Raw genomic sequence first — 16,564 nt, forward strand, 5'->3', positions numbered from 1 at the left:
TCTGATAGATCAATATGTTCAGATGACAACTCTTCCTCCAAACTGAGATAAAACAACAGAGAGAATTATATTTCTATCTTACCCTAATGAGCTGGGCAACTCATCTCAGCCTCCTTTGGAAATAATCTGAAATGCTGGAAATTTCCTATTATGAACATTTTAATCGAGAATAGTTGAAAAAGGAATTAGATAAGAGAAATTTCTGATGGAAAGATATCCCACTTCTTTCCTATATAGATGAACAAAAGAAACAAACAAACAAACAAAAAGATTTAAAGTTTCAAGGAATTCATCATAATAAATTAAAATTAATTTTTCATACCTGGTCTTTTATAGATCTGATCAGTTATTATCTGCTTTACAGATAGTCAGAAATTGTTGAAGTTGGCCAAAGTTAGATAGTATCATTTATATTTCAATCATCTGAATTATCTGCATGTGTAGTCTCAGTAGTAATATATTATTCCCTGGAGGCAGCTCTTTTGGACTCAGTGGGATTTATACTGTGGTAACACAACATTCAAATCAGCAACAAGAGGTGCAGCTTAGGGCTCAAGTGACTCATGTAGTCACCCAGCAGATCAGAAGGCAAAGCAGGAACCACATCAACATGATTTCCAGTTCCCTGGATGGAATTTTTAGTCACCAAACTATTGAAGGTAAAAGCTTATAAATAAATAAATAAATCTCTGGTATTATAAACTGTCAAGTAAAAGACTTAGAAGTCTACATTTCATTTTATTAAGTTAAAACAGAACTAAAGCACCTGCTTGTTTATTGATTGTTATGAGATCAAAGCAATCAACACAATTTCACTCTGAGAAGTAAATAAAGTCATTAACATACCTTCTTTGATTGATTAGTAAATTAAACTTTCACTGACAAACTGAAGTCAAGCAGCAGACTAAGAGAACAACAAAATGATTCTACATGTAACTACTGCTTGAGGAGCAACCCCCTTGTGGAAATCCTAACCCAAGTGACTTTAATGCACAGATCCAATGCTTTGTGTTTTGTACAGATGCAAAAGCAAATACTCAGGCTAGAAGGATAAACAGTGCAAGTCAGGATGTTAGGGTGGGAAATCACATTTCAAGAACTGGATGAACTTCAGTGATTCCTCAGTGAACGTCAGGAGTGAGATATTCACCGTGTTGCTGTATAACTGTTGCCATCAGAAAATAAACAATTTAAATGTTCTTTTATCTTTATAGAAACACACTTTCAAAAAGTTGTGTGCACATAGCTGATCTAGCAAGTTTTCTGAGCTATATAAGACAAATAAGACGCAATGCAAGTTCTTATTTTTCACACACACGTGGCAGGATTCAACCTTGCATTAGAAAGCTATTTTATTTGTGTGTATGTGTGTGTGCATTAACCAGTTATTTCTCCATACAATTTGTAATAACAGCTACAAAATAAATTCAATTAAACATAGTCTTTGGTCAGAGGGTTTCCATCCTGTATGTAAAAGTGTAAAAACTTACAAGAATTTTCAAATAATTATTTGTATTGCTGCTGTTTCTCCTGTGTACATCTCTCCAAGACATTAAGAATCCATCTCATCATTTATTTTTACATTATTTGACAATAACCAGGGGGGTGGGGGAGGGGTGGGGGTGCAAAGGGGGGAAATGAAGAAATTCATTTTTATTGCTCACTCAGCTTCAGATTTTTAAATTTAAATCACTTAACAGGATTCTTATTCTTATCTCTGAACCTTGTTTTTCTTGTCTCTCTCATTTGTTCTGCTGTGAACTGTCTTTTTAATTCCTGCAGGGATGTTCCCACAGGTCTGTTGTCAGCAGTACAGTAGTAAATGTTCTCTTCTTTCAGCTGGGAGAACCACTCATTTACATTTCAATTTTCATGCTGCCCAAAATTGTGAAAAATAATCAGAGTTTATATAGTTCTGTTTATATATCACCGTTACTCCACAGTTCAGACCACTATAATAAGAAAATCCTACCCAGTATTCACAGAGAAAAATGTCAACCCACAAATATGGACATAACAGATTCAGTCACTAGATTCATATTCAGGTGGCTGAATCTCAAACCATGTTGTACTATGGGAAGAGGACAACAGCAATTTTGTAGGTAAATATTTCAGATAATTTAGAAGATGAAAAGAAGGCAAAAGTCTCTTATTCACAGCTCTTTTTATTTATTTATTTATTTATTTTTTTGCTAAATTCCAGAATTGTAAAACTGTGACTGAGCAGAGAGAATGCAGTGAAAATTGTTTGGCTCACTTTTTGACTTAGGAGTGTATTGCCATAACTGAATTCCAATTTCCAGCTAAGAAGATTTTATTGAAAACCGACATTTCTGAACATTTGGAAGATGGAAAATGAACTAGCAATAACATGCATAAGGGAATAAGCCTGATAGATTTTTATGAGTATGCCCCAATTGCTATATAAAAAGTTTAAGAAATCTGTAAGGAAAATTAAAAGCATGTTTCTTGTTATTGCAGACAGCACAAATTTAGGGAATATATACTGGCTTTTAATTGTTATTTTTGTATTCTTTTAATCAAATTAACATTCAGGAAAAATGCTAAATCAGCAAACCTCTTCTACACCCAGAAAAATGAAGATAGCCACAATCATCTCTTCATGCACAGCCCCGTAAAAGCCTTTCTGCCATGCCCTAAGGGAACCACGCAGCAGACCTGCCCACCTTGTTTTTGGACAGTATGATGAGGCTTTCCATAAGATGGCTAAATGTCTTGGTGGCTTTCTAAGAAGGATGTCTGTCCACTGTAAACTTCACTAAGCCTATCTGATTTAGTTGTTATGGATCACAAAACTGTCAGAAGGTAGTAAATTTCACTCGGTCCTCACCTGCCAGGTTCAGTTGTCAGCACAGGGAAGTCATTTAAACACACCAGCACCTTCAGTGCATGAGCAGTGCCAGAGAATCAAACCTACAAGGGCTTCGCTCATTCCTTTAATAGGGCTATCTACATGTTTCAAACTAGGCATTTGTGTTTTGCCTCAAGTCTCAGTTTTGTCCCGAGTCTCCTCCAAGCGTTTCTGCACAAGGAGCTGGTCATTCAGGAGGCAGTCCAGCACTGGGATCTAGTGCTCCTTGCTTCTTCCAATTATATTTTCAGAATGTTTCTTATATATATATATATATGTCATTGCTTAAACTGCCACACCTTTATAAGCAGGTGCTTAAGTCCTCTCTGGAGAGCTGCATTCCACACTGCTACTCCAGGTTTATTGCAGATAAAGCCATTGAAATCCATGAAGCTAAGCCGACTGGCAACTCTGAACCCCTTTTCTTACTTTTTTATTTTTATTTTTAGTATCATCAGCCTGTACAGGGTTAGTCTTCATAAGACCAACATTTCTGCCTGGGCCAGGATAAATCCTCAGGTGCTATTTAAAATCCTTCCATCAACTTCTTTCTTCTACAGGTTCAGGGATGAACATTTCAGACTGACTTTTTCTGAAAAATATGACTCATTTAAAAGTGAAAAAAGGAAATTTGAGAATGTATTCCCACTTCATCTTTGTGCAGGGATTAATAACTTGATACTAGGGTTTACTAGAGTGCTTAGGGAGATGTCTCCTTCTCCCAAATGGCAACAGCTCATCCTCACTTGAGTGTTTCCTTGTCACCCAAGGACCCCCCTTCCTCACTCAGTTCAGCTCAGCTCAGTCTGGAAAAAGCAGTGCAGGAGCAGACTGTGGCTCTTAAACATTGATTCTACCTCCTATGCCAATAGTAAGATCGGGAAGTAAATTTGTAATCTGAAAATGTTAATATAAAACTTCTCCTCTAGGGCCAGGTTTTTCCCAGTGTGCACTGTTTTAAAGCAGAGTATCTTCGCTAACTCCTGTAACATCATATCTGATTTGCAAATGAAATATCTCACAAATAAATAAATAAATAAATAAAAATTCTTACTTTTGGTCTCGCTGGAAGAATTGCCAGGAAACTCTTTTTCCACAGAACTAAGTTATACTTTAGAACCTAGTTTTGCTTTTAGTCAAACAAGTATGCTTTGAAAAAATCTAAATACAAAATAACCCAAAATCTAATATTTTCCAGTCATTGCCCCGTTGCTAATTTATTCTTTATGTAATGAAGAGCTGGGTAGCAGACAGATTATTATTTCCCTATTTCTCTGAGAAAAAAATGGGCTTATGAAGCATGCTGGATCATTCTTTAGCTAGCAAAGAAGTCTTCAAATGGTCTTGCATAAAACCAGAAACCAACAATCAAAAGAAAATGCTTCATAAAATTTCCACGGTAATTTTTTCCAGAAAAAATACTCAGAAGGAAGCTATACCCTTCCCTTCCCAAAGTTCCCCAGATCCAACCACATGAAAATTTCTAAGTAATGAGGAAAAGGCAAAAACCCAGAAACTTAACACCTCTCCTGTAGGTTTTGTTTTGGTGCCAATCTACTTTCCCAGGAATTTGTTCAGAAGTTGTAGCAACAGGCAGCAGCACAAAATCCATAAATAGAGAGGTCATAGTGCTTATTGGACATTTTCAGGTTCTAGATGACCTTTTCTCCCTGCCAATGATGTTGACTTTAATCCTATTAGATGTTTCTGTTGAGCTGTGGCGGTAATAGGTCACTGCTGAACTGTATGGACAGCTTGTGTGGGAGAAAGGTTTCCTGTCTGTGTTCATTATATTTATTATAGATAGATGGGGAGTGATTGTGGTCATATCTGATTTAAGTTTCAGATGAGGGTTCAAAGTTTTGACCCAAGCTTAGGTTTGGATTTGATGATGTCCAAATCCTGCAGATTTACCTTGTAAGACCTCTGCCATCCTAAACTGATGCAATCTTGCTCTCATGATGTTCTATGTCTAAAGTAGAACCAGAAAATCGGGCCTTTAGTTTGGACTTATCCTAAGAGTGACTCCCTAGGAGTAGATGGAAATCTGAATATATATATTTCATGCTTCTAGGAATTAAAATATCACTCCCCCACACACACCCCAGCCATCTTTAAATCCTATACATTTGCTGTCCAGGCTTCTTGCTGAGCCCCATGGGGCTCAGTATTTTGGAGCACATTATCATTCAAGCACTTCACATTTACTTATTTTCTTCAGTGACCTAAAATATGTATTAGATTTCTATTCATATGTTAATATTGTGTCACTTTCTTTGAAGATCAATTCTAATCTTTCATCCATTTCTGTCCTTATATGAACATTCTGTGAGAAAATAAATGCCTGACTTGTGAAATACATACTAAAATAAAATGCTAATAAAAATAGCTATTGAACTGAAATATACAACTTTCAGATGTGTTCCTTTCCTTTTTTTTTCCCCCACTCTTTTTGCATGCCATCAAATTAACAAGTAGTTCTAAGAATATTAGGGTTCACTGACTGTTTATTAAAAAGAGCTGTTTGTAAGAAATATATAAGTCAATTTGTTCAAAAAGCAAGGAACTCGCCTCCCTTTTGAAAACTGGCATTACTATATAACTTCATTTAGACAGAAAAAAAAAAAGTACGTCAGATCATTCTAAATAGAAATGTTTTTGCAGCATTTTAATACATGACAAATTTAAAATTATTAACCTATCATATACTTTCTTTCTCTATATATTTTTTTTTAATGGAAATAAGGATTTTTGAGCTCTCCAAAGTGAAGGATGTCTTAAAAGATTATTTTGCCATGAATGAAAAGATGACGTATAGTGAGTGATAGTCTGAGGAAATTTTGCTGGAGAGTTTATTGGGATCAAGGCTCATTATTGGGATCAATATTAGGTAAAGTTCCTAGTACACTTGCCATTATGTCAGAATGATGCTGTATTCCCGTAGCAGCAGAGCACACATTTTATGGGCACTGAACTTTACAGGAACCTGTCATCAGTTTAAGTATAGTGGACATAACAGGACCTCATTTCTAAGAGCAAAATCACTCGGGGAAGCAATACCTACATAGAAAATACAGGGTTTAATGACAACAAGGAGGAGTCATCAAACTCCCACTGTTAAGCTTTCAAATTTAACTAAATAACCAGACACCCAGAAACATTTTTACTGTATCTTAACTAATTCCTTTTAACAATATTCACAAACGAGCTATTTCAAAATGAAGGAGAAGACTTTATTTCACAGAGTCTTGAATATCATTTCATTATATTCACAAAATGTTACACTATAACCTTGAAAAGACATGGTCAGGTGAAAGAAAAGCCATAATTGTGTATTATTAAATATATAATTTAAAAAGTCTTAAATAAAAGCAAAATAATCCATTGTGACAAATCAAGGTTTACTTGCCTTTGATATTTTTCATTTTTTCTTCCGGTCATCTTCTAAAAGGAAATAGAAATCAGAAAGAAATGAAGAATACTAGGATGCTGAAGCAGTAATCTTATTAAGTTTTGTCAGTCAGAGCTCATATTTTCTTAAGTTTCCATAACACCTTCCATCTGAATTAATCAACTCACATACAGAATGCAGTTCGTGTTTTAAAAAGTTGTTTTTTTTTTTTTTTTCCTCTCAAGATACAACTAAGAAATTGGCAATTGAAAACAGATATGGTATGTCTTAGTGGGATAAATTCGGCTGCCTCAACAAACAAGTCAAATTGACGCAACAATTAAGACTCTCGAAGCAGTAGCTGTGTCAGACACTTCCCTTAACCAAATTGCAACTCTTGATTTACATAATTAAATGTAATTCTTCTTGCCACCTGCATAACATGACAAACAACTGGCAATAATTTTTAAAAAGCTTTTAAAATATATTACCCTGAAGTGGTGCCTCTTTAGACAAAGACAGGTCAAGATGCACTGAGCTGAGATGAAATACTGAGGGATGTTCCAGGTAGCAGAAATTGGCAGGTGATTCTGATGGGCTTTATATGGATGTCTTCCACTATTTTTTTGTATAAAATATCACAGGGAACATCCACATTCTAGACAAGGTTTTGTCAGCACATTTTTTTTTTCAGCTGTAGAATTTTTTTTTTTTTTTGGCCTGTTGCAAACACGTCTCTGCTGAGGAATTTAGCTGCAGAATCTAATTGCTATATTATGTTCTCCATCATTCCTATGATACTCCAGGGAAGTAAGAATGAGAAATTTATAACTGCAAAAGGAATCTTTTCACCCCTTTGGGCAGATATGTATTGAAATACTTTTAAATGGAACTTCAAGCATTATTACTTTAGCAGGCAGTTATCTTTATTCTAGCCACATCTGGTACTCACCCGATGCTTGTAAGTCCACCCAACTCTTTCCCTCTTTAAAACAATCCAAAATGAAACTGTTAAGAATGGTATCATTATGTCATCATTACATCTCAGAGTTAGTGTTCCAAAATGCAGCTGAGCTAACTGGAAACATTTTAATTCTGTCAGACGTTTGACACCTGGGTTTGATCTCATACCAAAATATATCAGAATTAATTTGGGTGAACTCAGTAAGTACACTGACTCCATTTGTGTTTTCCTTTCTGCCAGCAACGAGAGTGAGTCTTTGGCACACACACAGTTGTAGTGCCATGCAGGAAAAAGTTTGTCTAAAGAAAAGCTGGGAGCCCTTTTCTGCTGGAGAAGACACTTCACAAGACTAGCATCTCGTGAATGTTGTGTTGTATTTCTGAAGACAGCCCCAAGCCGAGTTTCACCTTTTGTGACCTTCCATCATGCACAGTTCTCCCTGATCTGGCCTTTTTTCATGCAAATAATAGTCACTCCCTGGTTCTCAGTACTTACAGGTAGAGTAGTTAAAAGGAAAACAAAATTTTTTCCTGTTCAGCACCAGTGAGAAGATGAATATAGTGACTCAAAAAGAGAACAGGATAAATGCTAGTTAATCACCAGAGAAGTGTTCATGTTTTCATGCTATCAGATTTCTTTTTTGCTTATTTGGTTCGAATCTTGGCTACAGGTAAATCACTTGCTAAATATCCCAAGAATATGCATTCTGTCCTTGAACTCATGACATCTTGCCCCTATTCACTGGACTCTACAGACTCCCTGAGTACATCATCTATTCTTCGAGATATCATCCAGCACTCCTCACCACCATCCCCATCCCCCACCACCCCCACCACCTCCCATCCCCCCAGAAAAAGCCTACAGATCTTCTCAGGCTGTAAAGAGGCACTGACATTTGTCCGTGTTAGAAATGATCATTTTGCAACCTCATCCTCCCAGATTATTTGTCTGAATTGCCCTTTTGAGTCTTCAGCAACTGTACTTCTCATGCAGGCTCCCGAGTAAGGCGTGTAGTTGGCTGCAACTGCTTTGGACGTGTAGTCTCACACCCTCAGCTGAATTCAGTTTGCATGGGGGCAATGAAATAGCGCCCTCCTCCTCAAGAGGGATTTGGTAGTATTGTAACACTACTTGTATTTGCTCATTCGGCACATTTTTCTGCATGCCATATTTCTGTTGTATCCAGCTTGTGGGTTAAAGGACAGGCAATATTATATAATCAAAGCAGTGACTATTCCCAGGAAATCAGATGGGATTCTTTCTTTTGTTTTCATTCACAAGCCTTTTGCTTCAATCTTCATATTAGCATTGCCACAAAATTTTAAGATCTGTTTCCTAATGGCTCCTTAAAGGAACAAGAGTTAAAGTTTAATAGACAGAGCTCTTACCAATTAAATCTATGAAGTAACCAAAATGACCATATTAACATTTCCAAACTTGAACTGTTTCTGAGGGAAGAAATAACCTGAAATTAAGAAGCCAGGCACCCTGCAATGCCATCAAAAAATCTTTCTCCTGTCTATTCCAGACGCACTGGAATTGGCAAGGACTGACCGTATGTTAGTGGTAACCCACAGACCTATACATACAAGATCGTGCTAGTACAAACAGACTTTGGAAAACAGGAATGAGAGAGTATGGGAGGAAATGCCCACACATAGGCCATTACTAGTGCAGTGTTGAAGCCTGAAGGAAAACAATAACTTGCTCCATATGCCCCAGAAACATCCACTTCCTTGTGCTCCAGCTGAGCTGAGGTGGAGAATGTGGGGCATGAATTCATACCAGATATGGATGCTAATATAATCAGATGAAATGGAGAACAAACTCCTGGAACTGATGTCTAACCTACACATTCAGCCCCAGGTAGTCCATCACAAGTAACAGTACTAACCCCAGGTGAAACTAGAACACATGTAATCCACGCATATTTCATTTTCTGGACAGTTTTTCTCTCCTCTTTCCTGTTCTTGTAGTGTCAGAGTGTACATAGCTAAATTTATCTGTTCTTTCTGCTGTTATCATTAAGGAAGTTTCTTCTGACTATCTTTCACTTAACATTATTGTATCCTTGATCAACCACCCCACCTACATACATTCTGTGAAGCTTTACAGTGCCTTCAGATACCAATCCTATTTACATACGTTGTATATTTTCTCTTCTACTAATAAAGTACTATCACCCAACAGTTTTTTGTATCCCATCTGGCATGAATATAACTCACAAAGTACTTAACCTGAGCCTGTGAATAACAGCTATTCTTTAGAATTATTTAGAAGATGATTTAATATTGTGTTTTATACTAAAATTGAGCAGTAACATATTCCTGGCAATAACTCATGGAGTAATGTACACCTATGGCGTCAGGACTGCAGGGCAAAACAACAGGCCAGAGGACTTTCAATATTGTCAGAGGGCTCCGAGGGCTTTAGAAACACTGAACTTGGCATGTTGTACTGTGAGCAGGAAATGAAAGGCAAATAACAAGATGAAAAGGCTCTGAATTAAAAATGCCAGGGGTACAACCCTTCTGACAACAAAGCAAACAGATTCTTGCTTAACATTACTCTCCATAATAATAGTAATTGTTAATAATAGCAAGTTAATTAGTTCTCCACTGTACAGAGCAGACTGCAGTAGGAATACGATTTAGAAATTGTAACAAGCCTATGGAGGTTTCTCACAGTGGGAACTGCTTACCCAGTTTTGAAGCAATAACATTTTGATGCTGTGAGTAGTCCTGACACCAGCTAGCATTTATCATTTCCATAGGCCATCTTCCAATAGTGGCCACTGACAGTAAGCTATTTTTCTGCAGTACCCGAAGGGAACTGCTGAACAAAAGGGTGGATTTACAGTGGTATTTGAACATCTTGAGTTGCAAACTACCTACTCAGTGTAATTTACAGAAGCATCTAAGCGCAGTAGACTTTATCTGGACAGTAGTCTTTGCCAGCCAAACCCAAGTGTGTTCTCAAAATTTCCCTTCCACGTGACTGAAACTTACATCTACAATGCTTGCAAGGGCAAAGTGGTAATTTGCACATGCATTCTGCATTGCTGGAGGGGCCCTTCTCACTGAGCCTGCAGGTCCCACCCGGTGGAAGGCTGGATGAGGGGCAGATTCTGTCTTGAATGTCACCTCAACATTTCTCTTAGCAGTGGAATTTTCTAACATGATGATTTTTAAATTCTCACAGAGAAAAAATGTTCTGAGGCTTAATATATTAAGATAAATTAATTGCACAAAGATGTTCAAAATGAACATTGCATAAATGCTGGAAGATTTATCATTAAGATCAATTAGAAAAAAACATTTTAAGTATTGTCTAAAATGTATATAAGTGTATAAATCTTCAAAGGAAATCTTTTGAATGAAGGTATTCTTTTCAGGAGAAAACACTGTGCAGGAAAAAGATGAAATATTGCTTAAGTAAATGCTGTAATAATGTAGCTGCATTGGCTAAAAGCACTAATAATATCACATTAATTACTTTAAAGTGTTAAATTACCTCCCACTACAAGTACCAGAGTTCTTCTAGTTCAAGCTGAGCTGAGACACTTTATATCCCATTCATGTATGCTAAGAGAAAACCAAGAAGAGGAGACGTGATAACTATCTAAAAACAGTTGAAGTGCATAAATATCAAGGAGGGAGACATGTCACAAGGTAATAACAAGATGACACAAACAAAATAATTTAGGCTGAATATGAGGAAAAAAAGTCTTAATAATTATAAGGCCTATTGGTCTGTGGAACAGTCTTTAAAGGGAAATAATAGAATCCCCATCACCAGGGAAATAATAGAATCACCATCACCAGGTATAAGCATAAGCACACTGGAAAAAAAATATGAAAGAAAATACAGCAGAAAATGATCTTGATGTTACTTGAGATGAAGCAGATTATTTCAATTCTTTTTGTTCATCTTTAATATCTGTGATTCATAATGGACAAAGACAAAAAGAAAACAAATCATGTAAGTGTTCCAGACTTGCAGTGACAGAGTCAGTTTGACAGATAAACATTTGGAAGACTGTTTTGCAGGTCTACTGGTCATTCCATGAAAATATTCATTGTTCAGGATATATATACATAGATTAAAAATATTAATTTATATTTAAGTCTTCAAGTCTCTATTCCTTTCCTTCGCTTCTGTCCTAGTTCCAGTTAGGACAGAGTTAATTTTTCCTCATAGTAGCTGGTAGGGTGCTATGTTTTGGATTAGGATGAGAAGAGCGCTGATAACATGCTGATGTTTTAATTGTTGCAGAGCAGTGTTTACACCAGGCCAAGGACTTTTCGGCTTCTCGCTCTGTCCTGCCAGCGAGCAGGCTAGGGGTGCAGCAGGAGCTGGGAGGGGACAGACCCAGGACAGCTGACCCAAACTGGCCAAATGGATATTCCATACCATCTGACGTCATGCTAAACAATATATAGGGGTGGCTGGCCGGGGTGGGGGGCCGGCTGCTCGGGGATAGGCTGGGCATCGGTCAGCGGGTGGTGAGCAATTGCATTGTGCATCACTTGTTTCTTACACATTATTATTATTAATACTATTATCATTATCACTATTATTATTATTGTTATTATTATATTCCTGTCTTAATAAACTGTCTTTATCTCAACTCACAGGCTTCACTTTCCCCTTTCTCTCCCCCATCCCAGAGAGGGAGGAGGGAGGGTGAGCGAACGGCTGTGTGGTGTTTAGCTGCCAGCCGGGTTAAACCACAACAGCTTCCTCTGGGGTTCATTTAACAAAATAAAAAAAAAATAAATAAATAATAGAGTAAAAAAAGGGAGTATCTGATATTTATCTTTATAGTTCTTGTCAGAGCATGATTGCTATGGAAATTATGTTTTCAATGAAGCCCAATTTCTCTTGCACTTTTATTTTTATTTTTTTTGCCATGGATACTTTCATCCTTATAAGCACTAACATACAGAACTGACAGAAGAATGTGTTTTGTAATATGACTTCTGTAAAAAAATACTGAAATTTTAGTCTTCCTCTAAACTAAGGCACTTGAAGAGAAGGTATACAACAGTATTTTCCATTGGTAGAAGAGAACATTCAAATTTAGGACAGTGAAAAAATAGTGTTTATTGAGTATCCGTATAGTCTTTATAAATGTTAAGATCACAGATGCTAGATTTTTGTTCAAAAAGTCTCTTCAGTTTCTTTCTCAAGTCTGTATTCTAGTTATGAGACAAACTCTTCAGAAAGAAGCCTCTGAAGGTACCTTCACCCTCTTAGTCTGCAGCCACTTGAGCAGATACTGTCTTAAAGAAAAAGTGACTGACCTTGAGAAATTTCTTCTAAGCTTTGTTCTAAGTGGAAGATATGAAAGCATAACAGAGCACAGTGTCTTAAGCATTTCATCCATGATAGAGACCCTGTGATACCCTGAGGACCATAGGTACTCCTATGAGTACCTATCAAACTCCTGAGAGTTTCCCATCAATGCCTATATCTACAGTGTAGAAGGTGAAATATTTTAGCTAATCCAACTCTTGTCCAGAATGAGAACTGCATATATGACTGTGAATACCATTTTACCTTAATGTTGAATATCTATCTATGCTCCTATCTTCAGCAGAAAATACAAAAGCTGTCCCATGTTTTAAGCTGTGGCAAATAAGGTGTCCCAGCTCTCAGTGATGAGAATATTTTGATACAAAAAGGCCAAGCAGTCAAACATGAGGTTTCAAATCTCCTAACCCTTCTTGCTCTAAAACTCAAACATGGCAGAGGCAAGCCAGTATTGTCTGTCTCTGTAGCTGAACTTTTTATCATGTCTGTAGAGCAACATCTCCATTTATTTATATTGTGCTGCTACAGCAATTTAGCTATGTTCTGATTCACTTCAGAAGGGTTAGGATAAACAGAAGAGAGACTTTTAAAATAAAAAATCTCATCTCCCTTTTCTTCTTTATATGATGCATTGCCTTTAAGTGTGTAATACCTATTTTCACCTCTGATTCCTTCTTCTCAGATGTATGATATCATGTGTTCATGTAAACTCACTATCAAAATTTCAAGTACATATGAACCAATAGTTCCATTAGTTCTGTCTGCTTAGTTTCTTAGTCATCATTTTCATGAACAAGAAAGAAATATGAGCAGTAGAAGGCTAGTTCTTGCAGTTAAGTACCTCCTAGTCCCCTTTTTCTCTGAACAAGTACATTGTATTCCAATTTCCCACTCAGCATCCATAGTGACTTACCCGAGGAGGTAGAAGTACATCCATTTTCTGCTTCTGAATTTGGGACACACTGATTGACAGACATGCATGCTGATCAACTAATTTTCAGGTATATTTGCCATTCCCATAGCAGAGGGCAGTAATTTCTTCCTTTTCTTCTTGGCTGCAAATTTTCATGGTCAGCTAGTTTGCTATGGAAGAAGAGGAATACACATGGTTGGGGAAGAAAAGGGGAAGAAAATCCACTATTGCAGTCCTTGTCAATTGTATATGGAGAAATACGTAACTTCAGCCTCTTAAACTGAAAATAGCTCACAACAGTACCTACAGATTTTTGAAACTATAAAATGACAAGTGATTTTACTTCCCATTGTCAGTTACATTTCCTAAGTATCAAACACTACAGATACCTGGGATAGTGAAGAAAATTTTTTTGTTTGTTTGTTTGTTTTTTAGTTTTGTTTTTCTTTTTGTTTTGTTTACAGGTGCTTCCACTTATATTGGATTTAGGATCATTAGAACTTACTCATACCTAGATAGTAAAAGAATCAGCTAAAATTTGGTAAGATTTTTTTTTTTTTTCAGAGAAATCCTTGGAACCACCTGAAAGCCAGAGTAACAAGCCATGTAAATCCACTGCTTTGAATAAATCTATAAAGAATCCAAAATCTAATTTGCAGACTTGGAGTGGTGTGTCAGTGTATAGAGAAAACTCTAAGTTAGAACTAGCTGCAGAGAAAAATAAAAGCATCTAGGAAGAATGGATAACCCTGAAGTATCTCTTTCTCTTGAGTTTGAAGAGAAGTGATTCTTGAGCCATGAGAAATACTGCCTTTAAGGGCTCAAATTCTCAAATAGAGAATGTTATGTTATGTTATGCTACGTTTAGCCATCTGAAGTTAGATAACCAGCCTAAGCTTGCCTTCTAAATTCACTTTGTAGGTGGAGAGAGTAACATCCCATCCTCCATTATTTGTCTCAAAGAGGAATGAATTGGCCCTTTAAGGAACCTGCTACATTTTACAGCTGGTTTAGAACAAATGGCTAATTTTTAAGTTGCTGAAGTTAATTAGATGACTTCTAACATGCTGTGTCTTGTGCAAAAGATTTGCAGCCACATGCAATGAGCCACAATAAAAATCAGGTGACCTACAAGCACTTTTGATATTGACAGGTCACTGTACCTTACAAGGAGAGAAGAGGAGCCAAAGTGAAACCAGTGAAAGCCATAGGCACCTTGGCATTAGAAAGGCAAAATGTAGGTATTTCAAGCAAAGCAATGTAAATTTGAAAGCAACAGAAAAGCTTCTTACGCCAGGAAGGATGTATGCTACAGGCTTTCCTTGATATTGTACCTGGTGTTTCTCTATCTGCTTGTTTGCTCTGGCCCTTTCTTGAACTGTCACTAGTTTGTGGAGCACCTCAGCGCCTGACTTCTAGCGTGTTACACTCTGACGGAGAAATAAGAACTTTGTTCTACTCCCTGGGAAACTTAAGCATACCAATCTTCTCATACTAGATCAACAAAAAATAGCAGACTGTTCTCTTCAAAAGAAAAAGGGAAAATACATAAAATCTGCCAATATTTGTCTATATTTCTCCTCATTCCTGTTTATTTATTAGTCTAATAGACAAATCACTCAGCTATGAAAGCAGCAAATAAAAATGTATTTTCATCCTCTAGCTGAAAGAAGACTTGTCTAGCAAAACACATGCATGCTATTCATCTGTGCAGGGTCAGGTTTTATCAAGATATTTTAAACCATCTATTATTAAATATCTATTATTTCAAAGTAGCTAATTAGTTAAATTCTATCTTTAGTTGTAAAGAAACTCTGGTCTCTTACTGGATGTCTAACCTGTTCTTTGGTTCTACAACAGAAGTGTCAAGGATCTGATTCTTATTTGCACTAGGAATTATCATAAAGGTTTTGAACAGACAAATTCAGAGTACTTGTGAAATGTTGGTGAATCTCAACATTAGTGTTCTACACCCACTGTACAGGATGACCCTGACACAGAATACAAGACAATGCAGAATCTTAGGTTCTCAGACTTCAATGTTAATTTCTTAGTCTGTGCATCAACATTTTTCCTCTTTAGTTTTCAGAAGCTGGCTGTATCTTAGATCTGCAAGAGGCTGTGAATAATAATGTGCATTAACAAGATAGCAGAAGACACAAGTTGTTGCTGATTGCATATCCAAGTTTGTTGTTAATGACTACATTACTTGCTTAAAAAGTAAACAAATTCCCACTTGGAGAGATCCAAGATATGCCAGTTGCCTGGTTGCTAAAGAATATTAACACTTCAGCAAAGAAATGCTCAACTGTGCTGTCATTTTCAAGGGATGAATTTCACAAGTAATTCTTTTTGGAAAGGATGTCTAAAACACTTGAAAGTATGATAAATTTTCAAAAGAAACACAAGGATTTTAATCCCTTCATTGTACACACTATTATAGCCTTTAGCATCAAGTCAAACACCAAAATGGTTAAGTAATGAAACAAACCTTCAGATATAAAATATATGTATTTTTTGCATTTATTAAACTGAAGTTCACCTCTTAGTGTTACATTTTAAAACACCTGCACTTCTTTTACCAACAGTGTAGTAAAACAATCCTATGTGCTTGATTAGAATTAGAATTCATCTTGTATCCCTGAGATAGTTCTACATACCTCCACAGATGTCAGCAGGCTGAATTGTTCCCATTGATTTCAGCTGAGTTTTTGGCGTGAGTCTGTATTGTTAAAAGGTTAGGTTGCTTCCATAAAGATTCTTATTTAGGTATTTGTGCCAAGTTCAGCCCTGAAGGAGTTTATTTTTGGAATGTGGGAAATGTAAGTAGACCATCCCATTAATAGATTTATAGAAAGTTCTGCAACATACAATATATTTCACGTTCATCTTTCTAGTTAAACATAAAGCTATAGAATTCCAGGATCCACGTAACTAAGCCTGACTTATTTTGCCTAGGAAATGACTCATTACTAGCTTTACAATACACTGCTTCCTGAGCTGCATTGAGAAGAAATAGGAGGTTCCAACTATAGACATAAAAACAATAAAACATTGTCTAAAGAGCCAAACAAGGTGATTTAAATGAGAGTTAGATTCCTCTTCCCC

The 16,564-nt window shown here is 36.6% G+C and overlaps 1 protein-coding gene and 1 long non-coding RNA gene across 4 annotated transcripts in view; one reads left to right on the top strand and one right to left on the bottom strand.

Moving 5' to 3' along the window:
• Window positions 1–738: 738 nt before the first annotated feature.
• LOC308190258 lies at window positions 739–13,957 on the bottom strand. 3 transcript variants are annotated; one of them, XR_013947034.1, is made up of 5 exons: window positions 13,846–13,957; window positions 13,457–13,626; window positions 6,282–6,316; window positions 4,787–4,844; window positions 739–1,875 (listed from the first exon to the last, which is right to left on the bottom strand). It is a non-coding gene; the product is annotated as an uncharacterized lncRNA (long non-coding RNA). The 3 variants fall into 3 exon arrangements; XR_013947036.1 differs by lacking the exon at window positions 13,846–13,957 and having other exon boundaries at window positions 13,457–13,828; XR_013947035.1 differs by lacking the exons at window positions 4,787–4,844; window positions 13,846–13,957 and having other exon boundaries at window positions 13,457–13,828.
• The window catches only part of MAGI2 (membrane associated guanylate kinase, WW and PDZ domain containing 2), an 817,299-nt gene continuing 812,452 nt past the window's right edge, over window positions 11,718–16,564 (top strand). Inside the window, exon 1 of the mRNA XM_080581211.1 lies at window positions 11,718–11,732. The gene's annotated coding sequence lies outside the window, so the exon portion shown is untranslated. The remainder of the gene's footprint in view (window positions 11,733–16,564) is intronic.

Source organism: Anser brachyrhynchus (assembly GCF_964034855.1).
Source record: "Anser brachyrhynchus genome assembly, chromosome: 1".
NCBI lineage: Eukaryota > Metazoa > Chordata > Aves > Anseriformes > Anatidae > Anser > Anser brachyrhynchus.